This window comes from Schistocerca cancellata, chromosome 3, assembly GCF_023864275.1.
Source record: "Schistocerca cancellata isolate TAMUIC-IGC-003103 chromosome 3, iqSchCanc2.1, whole genome shotgun sequence".
In the NCBI taxonomy this organism is placed as follows: Eukaryota; Metazoa; Arthropoda; class Insecta; order Orthoptera; family Acrididae; genus Schistocerca; species Schistocerca cancellata.
Genome location: NC_064628.1, coordinates 655,315,245 through 655,340,498, shown reverse-complemented (window position 1 = coordinate 655,340,498; position 25,254 = coordinate 655,315,245).

The following is a 25,254-nucleotide window of genomic DNA, read 5'->3' as shown; positions in this document are numbered from 1 at the left end:
AATAATAATTTTAAACGAAGTAGGAATTCATGGGCATCTGCAGACAACTGTCCAAGAGGGGGGGGGGGGAGGAGGTGCAAGATTATAAAAAAATTGTCACTCCTATGGACCTGATTCATAGCATTTAAGAACATATCATGCCACAATAGTAAATTTGATAGGAAGTAGGAAGTACAAAGCAGTTATTTGAGAGGTATTCAGTGAATTTTATTTGGATGATTAGTTGGTACCTAAGTCATAGATGTATTTCGTTACTGTATGCAAAGTACATCGTTTTATCACATAATATGAGCTCTGACTCAATGATCTTCGATTATGTTTTTATGATAAAGGCCATGGCCCCCACGGAGTTTTCCGCAGAAGTGTTTCTATTCATACAAGAATAATTTTATCAGTCTCTGTGTAATGTTACGTATTTCAAAGCTGGAGACATCATCAGAGGCTATAACGACTCAGAAATCAGTTATAATCTCAAATAAGCTCAGCAAGCCAAACGTATCTACGCAAAAATAGGTTGGTGGCATCATCAGACCGCTTTTCATGATCGCAGTGGCTTCTACGTGTGTTATGGAGCCTGTAATGCGGAAGAATTGGCGCTGTTTCCTTCATCTGATATTACGGTCCACAAATTGTGTTATTTTAGTCCTTCTTATTTTCTGTAAAAATTGTTTTTGTGCGTTGACTTCGTATGGCCTCTCTGTACATCCTCGCGCAGTAATGACTGCTTCCTGATGAAATTATAGTGTGGGATAAACGAGTTGGTGGTTCCCTGATCACTGTTATTGCTCCACGTGCTACACTTTGGAGACACTAACACGTTCGTCGACGCTCCCTGTTCTGTGTTCCCTGCAGACCTCTGTACTTGTGAACACAGAAACATACTGGCGGCCCAATGAGTGATCGCCAGCTTACAATCTCTTGTAACTAATAACGAACTCAAGGGGATCACAAGTGGACGAACTGTGAAAGCATTGTTGGCAAGTTTGGCGAAGCTTCACCAATGTTTCCGTACACTCAGTCTGTCTATCGCACACTCACCTCTGGTTCAGTTATTATTGACTTACTATTGTTTAGCCTTCAGCGTTTATTACTGCAATTCGCATCATTTGCATTCGGTTTACTTTCCGGAAATAATCGTCCAGTTTTTTCTGCATATATTTTTCAATTAGTTTTTTGCTGATGACGGTTCTCGAGGCAATACATCGGTGTTCGTAAATGAATAATTATATTATCTTTTGCACTCCAATGACAAATGTGTGTATTTCATTGCCTAGATGTACGTGTTAACAAACGAGCCACATACATACCTGTATGTTCAAAACAAAAATATTCGCTCTGAGCCGGCCGAAGTGGCCGTGCGGTTAAAGGCGCTGCAGTCTGGAACCGCAAGACCGCTACGGTCGCAGGTTCGAATCCTGCCTCGGACATGGATGTTTGTGATGTCCTTAGGTTCGTTAGGTTTAACTAGTTCTAAGTTCTAGGGGACTAATGACCTCAGCAGTTGAGTCCCATAGTGCTCAGAGCCATTTTTTTATTCGCTCTGATCGTAACAGAATACCTCAGAGACGGGTGCGAGATCAATCCACAATGTCACACAACAAATCCTGCTACTTTTCAAACGAAACTGACCGAGAAAAGAAATGTGTTACATTAGTTATTGAAAGCCACTCGTGTACGAAGTTTTTATTCTACTACTTCATTAATTATGATATGTCATAATTATAACCATTTCCAGCCAGTTATCGCTTCCGTTTGACCAGAGGGCGCAGTCAGTTCCATGAGAACACAGCCCCTACCATTATGCAGCCCCAATCAGCTTGCACAGTGCCTTGTTGACAACTTGGATCCATAGCTTGGTGGGTCTGCACCACGCACGAGCCCTACCATCAGTTCTTACCATCTGATATCGGGTCTCATCTGACCAGCCTACGGTTTTCCAGCCGTCTAGGTCCAACCATATAGTCACGAGCCCAGGAGAGGCACTGCAGGCGTGTCGTGTTCCTAGCAAAGTTACTTGTATCGGTCGTCTGCTGCCATAGCCCGTTAATGCAAAAATTCGCCGCACTGTCCTAACGGATACGTTCCTCGTACGTCTCACAATGATTCCTGTGATTATTTCACGCAATACTGCGTGTTTGTTAGCACTGACAGCTATACGCAAAAGCTGCTGTTCTCGATCGTTAGGTAAAGACCGTCCGTCATTGCGTTGTCCATGATGAGAAGTATTGTCTGAAATTCAGTGTTGTCTTCACACTCTTGACACTTTGGATCGCGGAATACTGAATTCACTAACTATTTTCGAAATGGGGTGTCCACCGCTTCTAGCTCCAACTACCATTCCGCGTTCAGAGTCTGTTAATTGCTGTCGTGTTGCCATAATAACGTCGGAAACTTTTTCAAATGAATCACCTGTGTACAAACGACAGCTCTGACAGGGCACTGGCCTTTTATACCTTGTATACGCGATAATACCGCATTCTGGTATATATCGAAAAACCAATGACGAAAATCAAAGAAAGATTCAGGGTTGGGATTAAAATTCAGGGTTAAACGGGATCAGCGATAAGACTCGATGATGACATAGCTGTCAGTGACAATTAAAAACAACCATGGGACCTGTTGAATGTTACAAACAGTCTAATGACTACAGAATATGGACTGCGAGTAAATTGAAATTTGGAAATTTGTGGTAAGTTCTATGGTACCAAACTGCTGAAGTCATCGGTCCCTATGCTTACTCACTACTTAATCTAACTTAGCCTAACTTATGCTAAGGACAACACACACACCCATGCCCGAGGGAGGGAACTCGAACCTCCGACGGGGCGAGTCGCGCGAACCGTGGGAAGGCGCCTCAGACCGCACGGCTACCCCGCGTGGTTAGGAGTAAATTGAAGAAATGAGTAGTACCACAAATAAAATTAGCAATAAACATCAAAATTGTGCATCTCGCATATCAGCACGGGCGAAGAGGGCATTCATGGACAATAGATGACGAGTAGACTCAACCATCGGCCTTAAACTGAGGACGAAATTTCTGAGAATGTACGTTTGTTCCACAACGTTGTATGGCAGTGAATTAAGGACTGCCGAAAAACTGAAAGAAAGGGAAGCAAAGCGTTAGTGATTCAATGCTATAGAAGGAAGTTTACAATTTGGTGAATTGATAGATTGAACTGAACTGGCTGTAAGCACTATGTGGGTCATCAGTCCCCTAGACTTAGAACTACTTAAAACTAACTAACCTAAGGACATCACACACATCCATGTCCGATGCAGGATTCGAACCTGCGACCGTAGCAGCAGCGCGGTTCCGGACTGAAGCGCCTAGAACCGCTCGGCCACAGCGGCCGGCAATTGATAGGAAATGGGGAGTTTCTCCGCCGAATCGGCGAAGGCAGAAACTTATGGAAACCTGACAAGAAAAAAGGATATTTGTTCTTGTATTTAAGCATCACGGAACAAGTTCCATATAATATAGGAAGATGTAGATGGTAAAACTGCAGTAGAAGACAGGGTCTGGAATGTATCCAACAAATAAGTGAGGAAACTGGATGTAGATGCTACTCTAAAAGGAAGAGATTGGTCCAGGATGATATGTCTTGACAGGCAGTGTCAAACCAGTCAGAAGACTCGTGGAAAATATAATCTGTGAAGGTGAATCAGATCCTTAACAAGTCTGCCCTGCTACCTCTCAAATATCAACATATCACATTGTTAACTGCTCCCACCTCAGAGATGATGAAATAAGTCCTGAGATGTGCTTATCCTGCTGAAACGTTCCATAAGTGTCCTCCTGTGCGTGGTGTAAAATTTTTCTTGACGTTCCTAAATAACTTGTTGCTCAGAAGCAATATATAAAAAAAGTGAAGCAAATCTTTTGCAGCTGCCAGGGAGATATTAAGTAGGGCGACTGGCTTTATTGTTAACTTCGTTCATTACGAAGGTATTACAGCAGTACCTCTTTTTCAAATAGCAGCCTATATTTTTATTCGGTAATCCACTAACTCAGGCCTGTTCATTAACGAATCACAGTGTATCATTAAACGTAAACGTGCCGTTATTGAAAACGTAACACAGTACTGACTGATTCTCCTGTAGAAGCACACAGCGCAGATACGCAGGGTAAAGTAACTCGTCCACTAGCTAGAGTAGCCAGTAAACAAATGGAAACACATGGAAGAATGATACCGGCATTCAGTCAACCGTCTTCAGTTGAAGGTTTGTATGAGTATAATGTACACCAAAAAAGACAAGGTATAAAAGGTACTCATCTATAGAGCATGTAAGTTATCAGAACAGTTATGGCAGTAATGTTTCCTTAATTACAATAGACGTTCATGCAGTACAATACTGTTGTAATTTTAAACGACACGTTGTGTACAGTAAAGCCAGTCCTTTCTTAATAACTGCTTCGTCATTGTCTTTCCTTTTATTGTGGCTGAACGTAGTAGCAAAGCTTCTCAGGCAGAGAAACGCTACGGAGAGCAACATCACGAGAAGAATTCACCTTCCTTGAGGATGTTTCCTTGTCTTATTGTGAATATTGAGGAAACGGAAAGATTCAGTTCAACGCAATCGTCATAAATCCCTCTCGGGCGCCGCCACCAAAGTTACTGTCCTCACTTCTGCTGCAGTGACTACACGCATGAGAACATAACAGCTTGATCAGGAAACTGGCAGTCGTACAACCAGTGTACATCGGTATTCTCATACGTCATCAGTTCAACAGTTACACTTACACCAAGAATTTCGTAGGAATGATTTCAAGGACACTGCTCTGTCAGTGGGCACAGCAAGAAAGCGGCGCGTCTCTACTACTTTTTTCTAGTGACTCTTGTCGCATTGTAAGAAAATTCAGTCTGTTTCCTACAATAAAACGCTGTGCGCAGTAATTGTGATCCTTGCTGCATACAACGAAAAGTCATGGAACTTACACCTGCTACCCTGCATTAACTCTTTGTACTAAAATTGTTTTTTGTTGACTGTCGTAAGATGTAACATAATAATTTGTGCGATAAAATACTTATTTACTAACTCTAGTGCAGATGCTGGTTAGAAACGGAATGACGTAATCTGATCTCAGTATCAAATTTCGTAATTCATAACCCTCCTTGGATCTGATAATATTTAATGAATTATTTGTGGTAAATAGCAATTTTCATTACTATACGCGTGGAGGACTTAAACTATTTCTCTGTGTGGTAGATAAATGTTTACTACCTTGTGTGCTGTAATTCCAGTAATGAACCCATCTGTTCGTAATAATTCTCGACATAGTTAGAACCTACACTTAATATTTTCTGATTTTAGTCCGGTAGCCACGGTAGTAGTGTTGTTGAACCCATATATTCTCCTTAACATTGACTGCCAACTCCAGATGAGACTGCCAGAGTATTTCACTTACATATTCCATTCGTAAAATATTTACTTCGATATTCACTTTACTGATGGATGTCTCTTCTAGAACAAAGAGCAGATAAATAAAAAGAACATGCATTATTCGTCCACAATGGCTTTGACAGGTGGAACATCAGCGTCAATGGAAAGTTAATGCCTGATGATGTGGGATGCTTGCTACTACAATTATTGGCCCTCATTTCATCAGTGTTAACCTAAACGGTAGAGAATACGGCAGATTTATCACTCGAATTCTTCCTCTTAGTTCTTACTCACGCAAAACCTTTCAGTGGAGATTGAGTGAACAACCGGTGTGCATTTTAGTTGTGTTCCACTTGTTTACTCTCAATACCAGAAAATGGACGAATCGTTACCCTGGCTTTCTGCACTGCGTATTAGTTCAGGAGATTCAAATTCAGTTTTATGTTACGTTGTTAAAAATGTCCTGTTTGCGTTATGGTAGATTGTGATAGTTCTTTGTAGAGGGCTTGAGGGAGAAACTGGGTTGCCGAATAAAAAATATAGGGTGCTATTTAAAACAGACATACTGCTTTACTTATCTTCATTACGAGCAGAGCTACAAGGAAAGCAATGAGGCTGGCTAGCGTCTGCCTGATAGTCAAAAAAATATTTAAATTATTTTTTTTTTATTTTCATTCTGGACAAAAATTATTTTGGGTAGTGAAGATATATCGGTCATCCTGTATATGTAGGTTCCAACACAGGCTCTTCCCACTTACGTGATATTCAGTCATCTTCTAATTCATACTTACTCAGTGTCCAGGACTCCTCACCAAAATCCCTTGCTACAGATACCAGGAGCCCCCACTGTAACCTTTTCGATGTCATGAATTCATCTCGGTTTAATCCAACTAACTTTAATTTTTATATAGCTTTTATAATAAATCAAAAACTTCGTTTGCAACATCATTTCTTTTGCTAACGATTTCTCGATTACTGATTTCGATGTGCCTTGGAGAGCACCTTCAGACCTTGTTCCAAAAGGTGCAATTTGTCAGCAGCCGGATTTCATATCATTTATTCATCCATCCAGGTATCATCTTACAATGATCTGCAGGTCACATCGAAACCAGTACTAGTTAATAAAAAATTTGGTTCAGATGGTGTTCTTTGCTCATCTGAGCTCACAGATCCTAAGACTTGCTATTAATTATGGTATTGCCTTGTTCTGTTTGTAAAGCAAAAGATGGAAACCACTTGCCAACTGACACCCACCCTCCTCCCCGTAAGGGGAATGTAAATAACAGGTAAATAAAAACAAAGAGAACTGAAGAAGACGGATGATCAGTGGAAACCAATAATATTGTGTGAAACTGTATGCTGATTGTGTCGTTGGAGCCAGCTTCATGTAAAAATGGCTCTGAGCACTATGGGACTTAACATCTGAGGTCATGTCCCCTAGAACTTAGAACTACTTAAACCTAACTAACCTAAGGACATCACACACATCCATGCCCAAGGCAGGATTCGAACCTGCGACCTTAACGGTCTCGCGGTTCCAGACTGAAGCGCCTAGAACCGCTCAGCCACCCGGCCGGCTTCATGTAGGGGAGGAAACAGAACTACCTCTTAAATGATTAAATATTCCCTCCATTTTGTGACTAAATACGCACAAATCTGTCATTTTAGAAAGAGTTCCCGATAATCTGATAGTCGAGTGGGGGGGGGGGGGGGGCACAGGACACAGGCCTCCCGTAAGCAGGACGGCCTGGCAGGTAGCAGGATAGCATGACTCATGCCTCCCGAACAAGTCTAAACCCAAAGATCTCCGTGCCTCGTCGTGATGGTGATTTGTAGTCTCAGACTTCTGTCTACAACAGAAAATGCTACTTCAGGAAGGGTACGCCTTCGGATTCTAAAAATTGTTAAAATGTGGTGTAGTGCGATTTGTGGGCGACAATAAGAATTGGAAGAGTTTTGTTAAAACTGTCCCCATTGAAGACACATACGTGAAGACTAGACGACAACAACCATACAGAAATAGCTGGTGACAAAATTCAGAGGTAGAAAATAGTTCGTGATCTGAAGAGGAAAGCTACAACTTGTATATAATCAACCAAAAGAAGAACACACGGAAGAGATAACCATTAAAAATGTCGACAGGTTTCGAAAATCCATTTACAAGATGGAAAATTGTACCGAAATTACTTACAAGAATTCAGGAGATTCATGTTGTTCTAAACATATGAAGTGTGAAAACTACAGATTGGGTGATTTGTTGTTACTTAATGATGCTGACAAGAACGATACAATATTATTCTGTGAAGCTGAAAATCTAAAAGTATTTAGTGCGACACAATACATCTTCACGTAAGTTCCACGTATTGCACGACATTTTTTGTCAGTTACGGGTTTTGTCGAGCAATACGAAAACCTTACCCAATTAGCATGTTTTTCAACATTATTATTAAAAGTGATAATCTATGCATGAAACTATCTCCTTCAGCAATGTTTTCAGAGTTTGAGATAGCTGGCAGTGAAGTGCGGACTGACGTAGGAATAAAAGGATATAAATTTCTTCTAATACAAAGCCGGTGGCGAAAGATACAAACGTTGAAACTTGGCCCTTATTGTTATTCCGTAAATGAAATCGGGAAGTTTTGTCTTACATATTGAGTTGCACAATACTGGATTCTGATGTTTAAAATAAATTTCTTTATTTTCGGCTATGATCACAAACGTGTTATGTCCTCATACTACCGGTTTCGCTCAGCAATAACCATTTCAGATCACGGTATTGATCTGTTGTTTCAGTTTACATCCAGACATGGTGTTAGTTTCACAAGCTGCGACGTAGTCGCAAACAGAACAATGATGATCTAGAAAGTGTAGAATAAATGTATTTCCGTCTATGATCACAAACATTTTACGTACTCAGACTACATGTTTCGGCCATCAATGACAATTTTCCGACCTCGATACTGATTTGCTGCTTCTGCTAACAAGTTTGTGATCATAGACAGAAATAAATAAATTTATCTACACTTTCTGGATCACTGTTTAATTCGCGACCATGTCTGGCTTGCGACAGGGTCAAAAGACTCTGTGTACTGAATCAAGAATTATTACCGAGATGAGAAGAGGATCATTGCTAACCGAAACCTGTAATCTGAGGACCCAACAAGTTTTTTGCTTGGTTTGTGAGATTGAAGGGACCAGACTGCGATGGTCATTGGTCCCAACAAGTGATCATAGACGGAAATAATAAAGAATTTTATTCTACACTTTCTGTATCACTGTTCGATTCGCGACGATGTCGCAGCTTGTATAACCTGATACGGTCCGTGACTTTTATGGAGGACTTAATGTCAGTGATGCCTGTGTTTAAAAAAACACAAACGTTTTGCGCCTACTTATAAGCAAAAACGCCCCATTTCCTTTAGTCACCTGATCAGACCCAAGGTGCAATAGACAGAAACGACCAAGTATGCGACTGTTTCTATAGCAATTACGTCAATTCTATTCCTGAACTACAGATACACACAGATTTCTTGAAATACTGAAACAAGTTCAAGTCGTTACTAAAATTGCGGGAGGCTTCGGTTCTGTGCAAATCAAAATGGTTCAAATGGCTCTGAGCACTATGGGACTTAACATCTGAGGTCATCAGTCCCCTAGAACTTAGAACTACTTAAACCTAACTAACCTAAGGACGTCACACACATCCATGCCCGAGGCAGGATTCGAACCTGCGACCGTAGCGGTCGCGCGGTTCCAGACTGTAGCGCCTAGAACCGCTCGGCCACCAAAGCCGGCTTCGGTTCTGTGCCTCAGACGTACTGTTAAGCGTTTGTGAGGCATGGGTGCTATATTTCTCAGCGTGAGAGGCTTGGATTCTGCGTCCTGCATGTGAGCTAACAGTGACCAACCGCCTTCGGAACAAGTTGGTCTGTTTTCCTGCGTCCGCGTTCGTTCACTTAATGCGATCGGCTTTCTGACTGATTCGCTCGCTGCTGTCCTCATTAGGACGGCAGGTTCATCACTTGCGACCGTAACCGGCTGTATCTCGTGGTGACCCTCCGTACGGAAGCGACAGCGGCGGCCAGGATCATGTTGTCATCCTGCCAGCAACCAGCTAGTACTGGTGGTTTGGCCACGCGTGCGGTTGCCGCCGGTTCTAACCAGCGGCCACAAGGTCGCCTCCAATACAACTGTCCGTGCCCTCACCCTATAAAAAGTACACTGTGTCACACAGCTGGATGAAATAAAATGCTCCTGTGGCTAGGTCCTCCCGTCGGATAGACAGATCACCTTGTGCAAGTCTTTTTAGTTTTGACGCCATTTCGGCGACTTGCATGTCGATGAGCATAAAATGATGGTGACCACAGTACAACATCCAGTCCCTGAGCGAAGAAAGTCCCCTACCCAGCCGGGAACCGAACCCGGACCCCCCGCATAGCACCCCGCTACGCTGACCACTCAGGTATGGAGGGGGACATGTAACTGGATGAAGACCTAGGTAACAGTTAGCTACTCATATTCGTACTTCAGAAATTTTTAACCATTCTGAAGCTCAGAACAACACCCAGTTGCCGGCCGCGGTGGTCTAGCGGTTCTAGGCGCTCAGTCATGAACCGCGCGACTGCTACGGTCGCAGGTTCGAATCCTGCCTCGGGCATGGATGTGTGTGATGTCCTTAGGTTAGTTAGGTTTAAGTAGTTCTAAGTTCTAGGGGACTGATGACCACAGATGTTAAGTTCAAAAATGGTTCAAATGGCTCTGAGCACTATGCGACTTATCTTCTGAGGTCATCAGTCGCCTAGAACTTAGAACTAATTAAACCTAACTAACCTAAGGACATCACACACATCCATGCCCGAGGTAGGATTCGAACCTGCGACCGTAGCGGTCACGCGGTTCCGGACTGAAGCGCCTTTAACCGCACGGCCATACCGGCCGGCTAGATGTTAAGTCCCATAATGCTCAGAGCCATTTGAACCATTTTTGAACACCCAGTCTTTCAGGCTGTCTCGTCTGCGAAATTGATGATTACCAAGGCCTTACTGTATTTAACTTGTTCTGTTGGCTTCATCAAATTTCGAGCGCAGATTTCGTCACTCTCTGTTTGGCTTCTGATCACATTGAGAGAACGACGATTATATCTGGGCGTTTTAGGAATAAAATAGTCCAGCAGAAATTCGGGGCTAACTAAAAGATTTTGGCAAACCGAAAGAAAGTTACAAGTAAGGAAAATGTGGTGAGACAATATCTTTCAGCAAACAGTGCCGTAATACAGTTCCAGAGTTTCGTATAATGGCCAAAATGCGAGCGTAATGAATACCGGACCAGCTTTGTGATGGGACTGAGGAGCTCCTACCACATAGAACGCATGATGTCCTTCTTAACAGTGAGAAATCTTCAATGTAAAAGTAATATCCACGTACCTCAAGAGAGTGTTAGAAGGCGATTACTGTTCACCATACATGTGTGCCGTTTATAAAGTGACTTAACAATTTTGAAAATGGCTACAAATTTATTGATATGACTCAGAGAAATCGTTTTGCTGTCATTGTTTAGCAAAGCACACTAAGTTATTCATATTATAGCTAAACAAGTTAAATATGACCTATCTTGGTTAGGTGGTGCACATCCAATTGGAAGTCGATTTCTATCAAACTCCCTCTAACGTTCCAGGCGTAACTTGTTCAGTTGCGGCATACATTCATGGGTTAAGCTCTGCTGGAGAAGTCTTTATTTTGCGTTGAGCTTTGCTAGGGACGTCGGTAACGGTGGTACAAACACAGTATCTACGTCTGCATGACTACTTGGAATTCACAAATGCCTTGATGAAACCCCAAAAGAAGAAAAATCATGAGGTAGACCATAAAAACGGCACCCCTGGACAAATCCGTTTACCTGGAAAGCGAATACTGATAAAATCCAGGACGTCAGTGAAGTGGTGTCCCGGTGCACCGTCATGCATAACGTACACGCTGCTTTCTTGATCAACTTCCTAAGTCTTTTTTTTTTTGTTGAGTCATCAGTCTTCTGACTGGTTTGACGCGCCCGCGACGAACTACTCCCTAGGTAGCAGAATTCCCTAACTTCATCTACTCCGTGGTCACCAATCCTGTTGTTAAGTTTCTCGCTGGTCTCGTTCCTACTTCTTCTCATTACTTCCGTCTTTCTTCGATTTTCTCTCAATACATTATCTATACTCATTAGACTGTTCATTCCATTTAGTAATTCTTATTCATTTTGACTGAGGATAGCAATGTCATCAATGAATCTTATCGTTGATAACCTATCACCCTTAATTTTAATAACACTCTTGAATGTTTCTTTCATTTCCGTCACTGTTTCTTTGATGTATAAATTGAACAAGGTCTTACACCCTTTTTAATCCGAGCAGTTCCTTCTTCGACTCCCACTTTTATTATTCTCTCTTCGTTCGGGTAGATATTGTACATTACCCGTCTTTCCCTGTGCCTATCCCTATTTTTCTGAGGATTTACAACGTCTTGCACCATCTGACATTATCGAACGCTTTTTCCGGGTCGACAAATCCTATGAACGTGTCTTGGTTTTCCTTTAGTCTTACTTCCATTATAAACTACGTCAGAACCGTCCTTGCGATGCTTTTACCTTTCATAAAGCCAAACCGATCGACATCTAACACATCCTGAATTTTCTTTTCCATTCTTTTGCTAATATTCTGGCCAGGAAGTTGAATGCAAGAGCTGTTAAGCTGATCGTGCTATAATTCTCGTATTTGTTGGTTCTTGCAATCTTCGAAATTGGGTGGATGATGTTTTTTCCGAAAGTTAGATAACATATTGATAGACGCATACATTCTACACATCAACGTGAATAGTCGTTTTGTTGCTATTTCCTCCAGTGATTTTAGAATTTCTAGTGGAATGTTGTCTATACCTTCGGCGTTGTTCGATCGTGAGTCTTCCAAATCTCTTTTAAATTCTGATTCTAATACTGGATCCCCTCTCTCTCCGATATCGACTCCATCACGTCATCAGATAGGTCTTCCCTCTGAGAGAAGCCTTCAATGTACTCTTCCACCTATCTGCTCTCTCCCTTTCATTTAACAGTGGAATTCCCATTCCACTCTTAATGTTACCAGCACTGCTTTTAATTTCTTTTGACTCTTTATATACTGAGTCAGCCCTTCCGACATTTGTTTCATTTTCGATTTCTTTTCATTTTTCCTGAAGCCATTTCGCCTTAGCTTCCCTGTACTTCCTGTTTATTTCATTTCCACGTGATTTGTATTTCTATATACCTGTGTTTCCCTGAACATTTTTGTACTTCCTTCTTTTGTCAATCAACTGAAGTATTTCATCTGTTACCCATTCGTCTGGTCGTGGCTGAGGATTTCTGGTCAGATGACTATAGGGAAATATCAACAGCAGCAGAAAATGGTATAAAGGGGGAAGGACTTGTTATGAGTAGGAAGGTAGGACAGAGAGTGAGTTACTGTGAACGGTTCGGTGATAGGGTTGTTCTCAGCAGCAAACCAACACCGACAACAACAGTTCAGGTATACATGCCTCGCCAATTAGCATATTAAAGAACACTATTCTGTTGATTGTTTTCTCTTGCAAAAAGAATGGGACACAAACTTCCCTTTTGCTCTATGCACTAAGACGTTAACTTTTGGTCTATGACGAACATTTTCTAAGACCAGCCGCAGATTCTCACTGTCCCAAATCTTGCAGTTCACTCTATTAACTTTTCTACTTTACTAATAAAGATAATGTTTCCTATTAAATTTTCATTTTTATCCAATAGATGTAACATTTCCTCACAACAGTCCTTGCGAGCAATCCTGCCAGGATCTACTATTGCTAACTTGCACGATTTGAGATGCAAACTGACAGGCACCGAATAATAGCATGTGCGAAGTCCGAGAAACATGCCACGTCAGTTTTGCAGGACTGTTGAAGTTTTGCTTCACTTGCTGTACGACGTCTTCAGATACAAACAATGGAACGGCACATTTTATGTGGTTCATCAAGCACGCGGTTTCTTCAAGAGACTTATAAATTGTATATTTGTTAGGAGGATCCTTACAGTACTCGGCACGAAAACTGTGTTGCACAGTTGTTAAAGACTTCGATTCTTGAACAAAAACAAACAACGAGAATGCTCGGGACCAGTGAATGAAACGTCTTTGCAATAAATATCGCTAATGCCTGCTGTGATATGATTCGTATTAGCATACCACATTTTACTACAAAATTACGTCATTACTAGGTCTGTAAGTCATATGAACACGTTTGTATTAATTTTCAAAGTTGTCCTTTTAGAAACACCCTGTATAATTGGCATAGCGTATAACATCAGAAGCTTCATGAGACTGTTCGCGGATGACCCTGAAGATGGCAGGGAAATACAGGAATACATTCAGAGGGTCTACACTTGCTGCGTTGCATTAACTAGTAGTTGAACCCCCATATAAACAAATGTAACATACTGCGCATAAATATTCGAAAATCTCCGTTATTGTACGCTTGCACGATTGGTGAGAAGTTACGGGAAGGGGGCACATCCATTAAACATCGCAGAGTATGCGAAGGAAGCAATATGATGTGGAACGACAAGATATGACTAATTGTACGAAAGGTAAATACTAGACTGAGAATAATTGGAGGAATCTTTCTGAAAGTGTAATCCAGCCACGAAGCCGGCAGCCAACATAACTTTCGGTCGCCTGGTACATGAATACTGATCGTCAGTCCGGGACAGGTAACAGAATTAGTAGACACAGTAGAGATCTTAAGAAGAGCAGCACGTTTCTTCACAGGTTCGTTTAGTAATCATGGAACGTCATGGAGATGCTCATCGAAATCCAGTGCAAGCAATGCAAGAGAGGTATTGTACATCACGATGTAGTTCCTAGAAGGGTCAACAATCATATTGCTTCTTCCTACATACGACTCACGTAGAGACCATAGAGGTAAAACTAGAGAGATTCGATGAAAATAAAGAGAATATTAGCTAGTCACCTTTTTTTTAAAAAATTATATCATTAACTAGTTTTCGAACCTGTTACTTACGGATTCAGAGCATGCCTCATTGTCACCCTCGGAGTCTGAACATGTCACGCTAATTTCTCCCTTCCTCCTGTCCATCTACCTCCTCCGCAAAAGCCAGAATTCTTTGATCGGATCGCGGTCTGGTAAACTGGTTTGTTACGTATAATCATCGAACTCTATGCATGAAAAGCCGATTCATTGTCATGGTAACGAGATAACGAAATGGTTCCGCACTATACGATTTCGAAATACAATGGCTCCATCCAGCTATATTGTGCGAGTAGTGACTGCGATTCTGCCTGGATCCTGAGGTCGTTGCATTGCAGGTAATAGAGAAAAGGTGCGAAATCGTCCGGCTATAATAAATCATATGGAAAAAACAGGCTACGTCGCAAAGGTTAATGAAATTGTCTCATTGCGGAGCGACCAAGGCTGACAAATTACCTTCAGCTACTGCACGCTGAGAATGCACGGAGCGTGAAATTACATGGCGGACTGGCATGGCTTGAGCGTAAAGCCGCTGATGCGGCGAGAAAAGTATGGGGTGCTTTCTGCTACTGTTTTGTGGTTTTTGCACCACATCTACAAACGTAATGTAGTTATGTCCTTTGGACAATTCAGGGAAAGAATGGCCGTTAACAGATTTAATGAAAAAATACCACGAAAGGTACAATTCTAAGTTTTTCACATGTTTTCTGTCATTGTAAATACTTCACCTTTACTGTACTAGGAAAAAGATGCATGGCACGCTGCATGAGTAGTTGGTAACATCCTTGACCTTGCGTTTAATGTAATCTGTGGTTCGATTGTTAGCCTGTCAGTTGCGCAGCGCTCGGGGATTCTTATTTGAGGCGTAATGGCGAGCAGTTGAGTTTTTAGAGAAAGGAATTTGATATTTGTGATCTGGGAGAAATTATCTGGAGTACTTTATTCTGGGGATGAAAACTTGATCGTAAAGGTACTTCTTTCATTGTATGGATGGAGAAGTTTTTTTGGAGGAATGTTTCACAGTAACCAAAGCACGTGTAAGAATGAAATGTTTGTTTGTCCCTTAAATAACTAATAAGATTCATGATTGGTGTTAATTTGATATCTTCGTTTTCATTATGGTACAAATAACGCAATAGGTTTAAATATATGTAATTTTTGCAACGACTGAATTTCGTAACTGTTAGAGCCTTCTTTAGTTCTACAGTGACAATAATCAGACTTTAATTTTTCAAGAACGTTTTTCTTTAAAGTAAAACTCTTCTCCATCATTCTTAGTCAAGTTTTGTATATTTTGTCTTGTGTGCATCTCACCTTACGCCACACGCAACAACAGATCATTTGCTGGTTTGTAATTGATTCCGAGAACGTCAGCACATCAGACACAAAATTGCATGCTGAGTAAGAGGTAAGTCACATTTATTTTCAGGGCAGATCTCACTTTGCATTTTTGTGAGCAAACAGTACATAGTTCGAATTTTCAGGTGTTGTGCTAAGTAAGCAGATTAATTGACAGTGAACAGTGAAGGTAACCTTCAACACTTGTTTTCTTCAGAGTTGAGCAGTATTTTATTCTGTGGATATTTCATGTGAGAAATTGCTCTTCATGTTACGTAACTTTCACAACGTACTTCAGTACTGAATTTCAATTAAATAGATTTTACTGAGTATACTGTTACCTTCTTTTGGAATTTAATTAGATTTATTTTCATTATTTCGAATTCAGCACTTCACTAAGATATCGTTTTGTTACAGGACACTGTTCACAAGCGCAATACAGAGTCAACCAACAGTCTGTACTGCTAAGGCGTTGAATACGATAACTTAAGGACACGTTACACAACGAGAAAGTTACTTGGAAGAGAATATTCAGTTTCTCGTATATAGAGATACTGCGTGGAAAGCTTGCAGAACTAATTCCTGAAGACGCTGTAATGGCTATAATAGAAATGAATGTTACGTTTCCAGAATGGTAGTTGAGATTTATTTTCTCCCAGGAAGAGAATGTTTCAGTTTCTTTCTCGTATAGGCAAACAGCGAACTGGTTCATTGGCTCTCCGGACATGGGCCGTATCCTACATGTTTGGACAGAATTATTTAAATTTTAGGTCTATTGAGACTTTGGGCGAAACGGGTACACCACTACATATGTTATAGGTATGTTTCTTTGTATTGAAGACATAACAATTACAGTGAGGCAGGCTGCAAGAGAGTAGAGTAAATGTGGATCTTTATTCATTGTATATGTGGCGCTATCTCAGAAAAGGAAGACGTGACTAGAGACTACAGTCCCCACCGTAAACGTCAACAATAATCGAGTGGCGTGGCCGAGAAATAAGCACAAAGCCAATAGTTTTACGATCATTTAGGCCGGTAATTGTATAAGGATACGGAAGGGTGAGACGAAACCGCTCACAAAAGGACTTCTGTAGAACATACAGCCGGCGGACACAGAACACTTGTTAACGTGCGGTCGACGGACGCAGCATACGTTTTACACTGACAGTTCACACCATTGGTGAGATTTTGTGTATCGCTTATCCTCATATAGTTTGTACTGGTTTTCGCAAGAAGTAAACAATTCGTGGCCTAGCCCTTTTAGTACATACGAGTGTAATAGTGGATTAGGTCACGAATAATGCCTTAGAGAAGTTAGGTTGACTGACCTAATTAAAAGAAAATGTTCTGTTGACTCAGCATTGTTTATTCCTGGTGGAAAGCCCAGTGGCAGTCTTGGCGTTTTCATAGTCTTTTCCGATTTTTTTCAAATGCTGTATCGTAGTGGTGGGCGTGTCCGTTGTGCAAGAGGGCACAAAGTGGGTGTCAGTCGAGTTTCTGCAGTACAAAGCAGGAGAAGCGCCGCAGGTTTACGCAGGTCACGGAATCCGCAAACGCAAGCGTAATAAGGCAATAGCAAGCTCGCACCTAATGACTTTCCGGATATCTAAGAGTAGTGATTTCGTGGGTTGCATATATACATGAAAAGGAGGACTCTTCAAAAGAGGAGGCATGGAAAAACTGTGTATAATATCTGCTTTACTATGACCGTCAACTTTCATCCATGCGGGTTCGAATCGCACTGCTTACAATACTTTTTACTCTTTGGCCAGAGAATGAAAGCTGTCGTAGTACTTACGTACTTTATTTTAAGATAAAATAAGATTTATTGCGACCAAGAAAGGAAACGTTAAGTCCTTGTGATCCACCCAGAGACAAAAAAAGACGATTCTTGAAAATAAATGTGTACGTAAAACAATCCCATTTCACGAAATTCGAGGACATGGTAGTACGAAAACTGGAAGGATTTTACGTTTGTTTGTGTGACCATCTTCTGCAGCAGCTATTAACATCTGTTATTATAGGTTATCTGTCTTGAGCTGACTGTAATCTAATTCAAAAGAATTAGACTGGAGTCAGCTCAAGACAGATAACCTATAATAATCGAAGAATTTTGTGTCGCAGCAGGCGTGCAGTCGATGCAAGTCTGGATAACAAAGCACTGAACTTATCCACCTCTCTCTCTCTCTCTCTCTCTCTCTCTCTCTCTCTCTCTCTCTGCAGCTACTTATTAGTTGCTGAAATGATAAATGAAATAAATTCATCCTATTTTGCTGTGGGTTGGGGACTCTGAGTTGCTAAATTTAGTTCTCCAATAGTGAATTTCATTTATTGGAGGTTTTTGCCTGTGGTCAAATGAATATGAAGTTTCACCGCATACAGACGTGATGTAAGCGTAAATAACCTGTTTAATATTCATAAAGCGAAGGCTCGCAAAAGGCTAATTTGCGCTTCTGCCACTTTTAATGTCATTTGTTTGGTTCTGAAATTTTATTGAGTTTTATCCCGGTCCTAATTTTTATTTTTCGTTGTCGTTTCAACGCATACTGCCGAAATAGTAGTTGTTTCTCTAATGTTAACAACTTCTGGATGGCCGGTTGTGCCTGTGGCTGCTGTTCTTCTCCCAAATGCATCCCACACGTACTCGATGGGATTTAAGTTGGAGAACAGGCATGCAGTCCATTCGCCGAATGTCCTTTCCTTCCAAGAGCTCCTCCACCCGCTCTGTTCGATGAGGTCGCGCACTGTCATCCAGAAAACTAAAGTCAGGGCCGGATGCAGCCCTGAGAAGAAACACAAGGGGAAGTAGTACTGTGTCACAACAACGTTAACCGGTGAATGTACCGTGTTTGAAAATTTCGAGGTCATTACGTTCATGGGAAATTATGCCTCCCCACGCAATACCATCTGGACCACCAAAAGGTTGATGTCTACAATGCTGGATGTCCCCTCTTATGGCGAAAGGTGGGAAAACGTAGTGCACCTAGGCACCTTCCATGGTAGGAAAACGTTTATTTGCCCCTTAACGGTTACAAGTTGCCTAGCGAGTCATCATCAAATGGTACAGTATTTACCATATGATGAGGCGCTAGGCAAATTGAAACCAGTAATGAAAATAAAAAATTCTGCCATCATGAAAGACTACTGGTTGCTGCCATTTACACTACTGGCCATTAAAATTGCTACACCACGAAGATGACGTGCTACAGACGCGAAATTTAACCGACAGGAAGACGAGGCTGTGATATGCAAATGATTAGCTTTTCAGAGCATTCACACAAGGTTGACGCCGGTGGCGACACCTAGAACGTGCTGACATGAGGAAAGTTTCCAACCGATTTCTCATACACAAACAGCAGTTGACCGGCGTTGCCTGGTAAACGTTGTTGTGATGCCTCGTGTAAGGGGGAGAAATGCATACCATCAGGTTTCCGACATTGATAAAGGTCGGATTGTAGCCTATCGCGATTGCGGTTTATCGTATGGCGACATTGCTGCTCGCGTTGGTCGAGATCGAATGACTGTTAGCAGAATATGGAATCGGTGGGATCAGGAGGGTAATACGGAACGCTGTGCTGGATCCCAACGGCCCCGTATCACTAGCACTCGAGATGACAGGCATCTTATCCGCATGGCTGTAAAGGATCGGGCAGCCACGTCTCGATCCCTGAGTCAACAGATGGGGACGTTTTCAAAACAACAACCATCTGCAAGAAAAGTTCGACGACGCTTGCAGCAGCATTGACTATCAGCTCGGAGACCATGGCTCCGGTTACCCTTGGCGCTGCATCACAGACAGGAGCGCCTGCGATGGTGTACTCAACGACGAATCTGGGTGCACGAATGGCAAATCGTCATTGTTTCGGATGAATCCAGATGCTGTTTACAGCATCATGATGTTCCGCGTTTGGCGACATCGCGAACGTACATTGGAAGCGTGTATTCGTCATCACCATACTGGCGTATCACCCGGCGTGATGGTATGTGGTGCCATTGGTTACACGTCTCGGTCACCTCTTGTTCGCATTGACGACACTTTGAACAGTGGACGTTACATTTCAGATGTGTTACGACCCATGACTCTACCCTTCATTCGATCCCTGCGAAACCCTACATTTCAGCAGGGTAATTCACGATCGCATGTTGCATGTCCTGTACGGGCCTTTCTGGATACAGAAAATGTTCGACTGCTGTCCTGGCCAGCACAGTCTCCAGATCTCTCACCAACTGAAAACGTCTGGTCGAGCAACTGGCTCGTCACAATACGCCAGTCACTACTCCTGATGAAGTGTGGTATCGTGTTGAAGCTGTATAGGCAGCTGTACCTGTGCACGCCATCCAAGCTCTGTTTGACTCAATGCCCAGGCGCATCAAGGCCGTTATTACGGCCAGAAGTGGTTGTTCTGGGTACCGATTTCTCAGGATCTATGCACGCAAACTGCGTGAAAATGTAATCGCGTGTCCTAGTATAATACATTTGTCCAATGAATACCCGTTTATCATCTGCATTTCTTCTTGGTGTAGCAGTTTTAATGGCCAGTAGTATATGAAAGCCTTTCGTCAGATTTACGCTAGTTATTTGAAGAATAAGATAAATAAACATTGATCAGCTTTTACTAAAAACAGACAACCGGTTGCGGAAATTTTATTTTACTGATATGGTTTCGATAAAAACTAATAGTACCTTCATCAGAATAAGTTACATTTACACGGATACACATTACATGGAAAGATAATAAAAACATATGAGCTATTATCATTCCAGACAATGTGAATCTATGCAACTGTTACCTGTTCTGATGTAGATAATGTTAGTGGGTATCGGAAACAGGTAAATAGGAATAAAATTTGTGGAGCCGATTAATCGTTTTTTTATCCTTCATTAAAAGTCAAATACAGTTGCTGAACCTGAGCACTTACACCTATCGTCCTCAATCATTCGTTGGCTACATTTGAATTCTGTCTCCCTGTAGAGAGTTTTTACAGCAACCTCTAGCACTATGGAAGTATTTCCCCGATGTGTTAACACATGTCCTATCATCTTATTCCATCACCTGGTCAGCGTTTTCCAAATAGTGCTTTCATCGCCGGTTCTGCGGAGAACCTCCTCAATACTTACCGGTCCACATAATTATCTATACCCTTTTGTTGTACCACATCGCAGACGCTTCGATTCTTTCTTTTCTCGTTTTCTCAAAGCATATGAATCAGATCCATACAATGCTGTGTTCTTCGTCAAATTAATCTCGTGTTAATCTGTTTATGTCATTATGTCGTCCATCACTTTTGCTTCCGAGGTAGCAGAATTCCTTCACTTGGTCCGGTTTGTGGCCACCAATATTCATGTCAAGTTTTGTCGCTAATCTTATTTCTGTTACTGCTCGTTAGTTTCATGTTTCAACGGCTTGCTCTCAAACTATAAGTGCGAAGACTACTCCAAGGCTTACACCGTTTTTAGTACGAGCACTTGTTCCTTGTTCTTCCATTTTTATTGCTTCCCCTAGGTACTTGTGCATGCTGTACATTGCCCGTCTCTCCCCATACCTTACATCCAATTTTTCTGATAATATTGAACATTATGTACCATTTTGCATTGTAGAACACTTTCTCTAGGTAGACAAGAAATTCCTCTCCTGTGCCAACCTCTTCATCTCAGAGTAGCACTTGCTACCTACGTCCTCAATTAACTGCTGAATACGTATTCCTTCCCTTGCCGATACTCTGAAGAACCTCCTCATTCCTTACCTTATCAGTCCACCCAATTTTCACATTGTTCTGTAGCATTGCATCTCAAATGCTTCGATGTTCTTGGCTTCCGGTTTTCCCACAGTATATGTTTCATTGTTATACAATGCTGTGCTCCGGACGTACATTTTCCGAAATTTCGTCTTCCTCAGATTAACGCCAATGTTTGATATTATCAGACTTCTCTTGGCCAGGAATGCCCATTTTGCCAGTGCTAGTCTGCTTTTTATGATCTCCTTGCTCCGTCCGTCATTTTGCTGCCTAGGCGAAGAATTTCTTAGCTTCATCACCAATCTTGATGTTAAGATTCCCGCCGTTCTCATTTTTGCTTTTTCATATTATTTCGTCTTTCTTCGATTTACTCTCAGTTCTTATTCTGTAATAATTAGACAGTTCATTCCATTCAGCGGATCCTGTAATTCTTCTTCACTTTCACTAAGAACAGCAATATCATCAGCGAATTTTATCATTGATACCCCCCCCCCCCCCCCCATGAACCATGGACCTTGCCGTTGGTGGGGAGGCTTGCGTGCCTCAGCGATACAGATGGCCGTACCGTAGGTACAACCACAACGGAGGGGTATCTGTTGAAAGGCCAGACAAACGTGTGGTTCCTGAAGAAGGGCAGCAGCCTTTTCAGTAGTTGCAAGGGCAACAGTCTGGATGATTGACTGATCTGGCCTTGTAACAATAACCAAAACGGCATTGCTGTGCTGGTACTGCGAACGGCTGAAAGCAAGGGGAAACTACGGCCGTAATTTTTCCCGAGGGCATGCAGCTTTACTGTATGATTAAATGATGATGGCGTCCTCTTGGGTAAAATATTCCGGAGGTAAAATAGTCCCCCATTCGGATCTCCGGGCGGGGACTACTCAAGAGGATGTCGTTATCAGGAGAAAGAAAACTGGCGACCTACCGATCGGAGCGTGGAATGTCAGATCCCTTAATCGGGCAGGTAGGTTAGAAAATTTAAAAAGGGAAATGGATAGGTTAAAGTTAGATATAGTGGGAATTAGTGAAGTTCGGTGGCAGGACGAACAAGACTTCTGGTCAGGTGACTACAGGGTTATAAACACAAAGTCAAATAGGGGCAATGCAGGAGTAGGTTTAATAATGAATAGGAAAATAGGAATGCGGGTAAGCTACTACAAACAGCATAGTGAACGCATTATTGTGGCCAAGATAGACACAAAGCCCACGCCTACTACAGTAGTACAAGTTTATATGCCAACTAGCTCTGCAGATGACGAAGAAATTGAAGAAATGTATGATGATATAAAAGAAATTATTCAGATCGTGAAGGGAGACGAAAATTTAATAGTCATGGGTGACTGGAATTCCAGTGTAGGAAAAGGGAGAGAAGGAAACGTAGTAGGTGAATATGGATTGGGGCTAAGAAATGAAAGAGGAAGCCGCCTGGTAGAATTTTGCACAGAGCACAACTTAATTATAGCTAACACTTGGTTTAAGAATCATGATAGAAGGTTGTATACATGGAAGAACCCTAGAGATACTAAAAGGTATCAGATAGATTATATAATGGTAAGACAGAGATTTAGGAACCAGGTTTTAAATTGTAAGACATTTCCAGGGGCAGATGTGGACTCTGACCACAATCTATTGGTTATGACCTGTAGATTAAAACTGAAGAAACTGCAAAAAGGTGGGAATTTAATGAGATGGGACCTGGATAAACTGAAAGAACCAGAGGTTGTACAGAGTTTTAGGGAGAGCATAAGGGAACAATTGACAGGAATGGGGGAAAGAAATACAGTAGAAGAAGAATGGGTAGCTCTGAGGGATGAAGTAGTGAAGGCAGCAAAGGATCAAGTAGGTAAAAAGACCAGGGCTCTTAGAAATCCTTGGGTAACAGAAGAAATATTGAATTTAATTGATGAAAGGAGAAAATATAAAAATGCAGTTAATGAAGCAGGCAAAAAGGAATACAAAGTCTCAAAAATGAGATCGACAGGAAGTGCAAAATGGCTAAGCAGGGATGGCTAGAGGACAAATGTAAGGATGTAGAGGCTTATTTCACTAGGGGTAAGATAGATACTGCCTACAGGAAAATTAAAGAGACCTTTGGAGATAAGAGAACCACTTGTATGAACATCAAGAGCTCAGATGGAAACCCAGTTCTAAGCAAAGAAGGGAAAGCAGAAAGGTGGAAGGAGTATATAGAGGGTCTATACAAGGGCGATGTACTGAGGACAATATTATGGAAATGGAAGAGGATGTAGATGAAGATGAAATGGGAGATACGATACTGCGTGAAGAGTTTGACAGAGCACTGAAAGACCTGAGTCGAAACAAGGCCCCCGGAGTAGACAACATTCCATTGGAACTACTGACGGCCTTGGGAGAGCCAGTCCTGACAAAACTCTACCATCTGGTATGCAAGATGTATGAAACAGGCGAAATACCCTCAGACTTCAAGAAGAATATAATAATTCCAATCCCAAAGAAAGCAGGTGTTGACAGATGTGAAAATTACCGTACAATCAGTTCAATAAGTCACAGCTGCAAAATACTAACACGAATTCTTTACAGACGAATGGAAAAACTAGTAGAAGCCGACCTCGGGGAAGATCAGTTGGGATTCCGTAGAAATACTGGAACACGTGAGGCAATATTGACCTTACGACGTATCTTAGAAAATAGATTAAGGAAAGGCAAACTTACATTTCTAGCATTTGTAGACTTAGAGAAAGCTTTTGACAATGTTGACTGGAATACTCTCTTTCAAATTCTAAAGGTGGCAGGAGTAAAATACAGGGAGCGAAAGGCTATTTACAATTTGTACAGAAACCAGATGGCAGTTATAAGAGTCGAGGGACATGAAAGGGAAGCAGTGGTTGGGAAGGGAGTAAGACAGGGTTGTAGCCTGTCCCCGATGTTATTCAATCTGTATATCGAGCAAGCAGTAAAGGAAACAAAAGAAAAATTCGGAGTAGGTATTAAAATCCATGGAGAAGAAATAAAAACCTTGAGGTTTGCCGATGACATTGTAATTCTGTCAGAGACACAAAAGGACCTGGAAGTGCAGTTGAAGGGAATGGACAGTGTCTTGAAAGGAGGATATAAGATGAACATCAACAAAAGCAAAACGAGGATAATGGAATGTAGTCGAATTAAGTCGGGTGATGCTGAGGGAATTAGATTAGGAAATGAGACACTTAAAGTAGTAAAGGAGTTTTGTTATTTGGGGAGCAAAATAACTGATGATGGTCGAAGTAGAGAGGATATAAAATGTAGACTGGCAATGGCAAGGAAACCGTGTCTGAAGAAGAGAAATTTGTTAACATCGAGTATAGATTTAAGTGTCAGGAAGTCGTTTCTGAAAGTATTTGTATGGAGTGTAGCCATGTATGGAAGTGAAACATGGACGGGAAACAGTTTGGACAAGAAGAGAATAGAAGCTTTCGAAACGTAGTGCCACAGAAGAATGCTGAAGATTAGATGGGTAGATCACATAACTAATGAGGAAGTATTGAATAGGATTGGGGAGAAGAGAAGTTTGTGGCACAACTTGACCAGAAGAAGGGATCGGTTGGTAGGACATGTTCTGAGGCATCAAGGGATCACCAATTTAGTATTGGAGGGCAGCGTGGAGGGTAAAAATCGTAGGGGGAGACCAAGAGATGAATACACTAAGCAGATTCAGAAGGATGTAGGTTGCAGTAGGTACTGGGAGATGAAGAAGCTTGCACAGGATAGAGTAGCATGGAGAGCTGCATCAAACCAGTCTCAGGACTGAAGACCACAACAA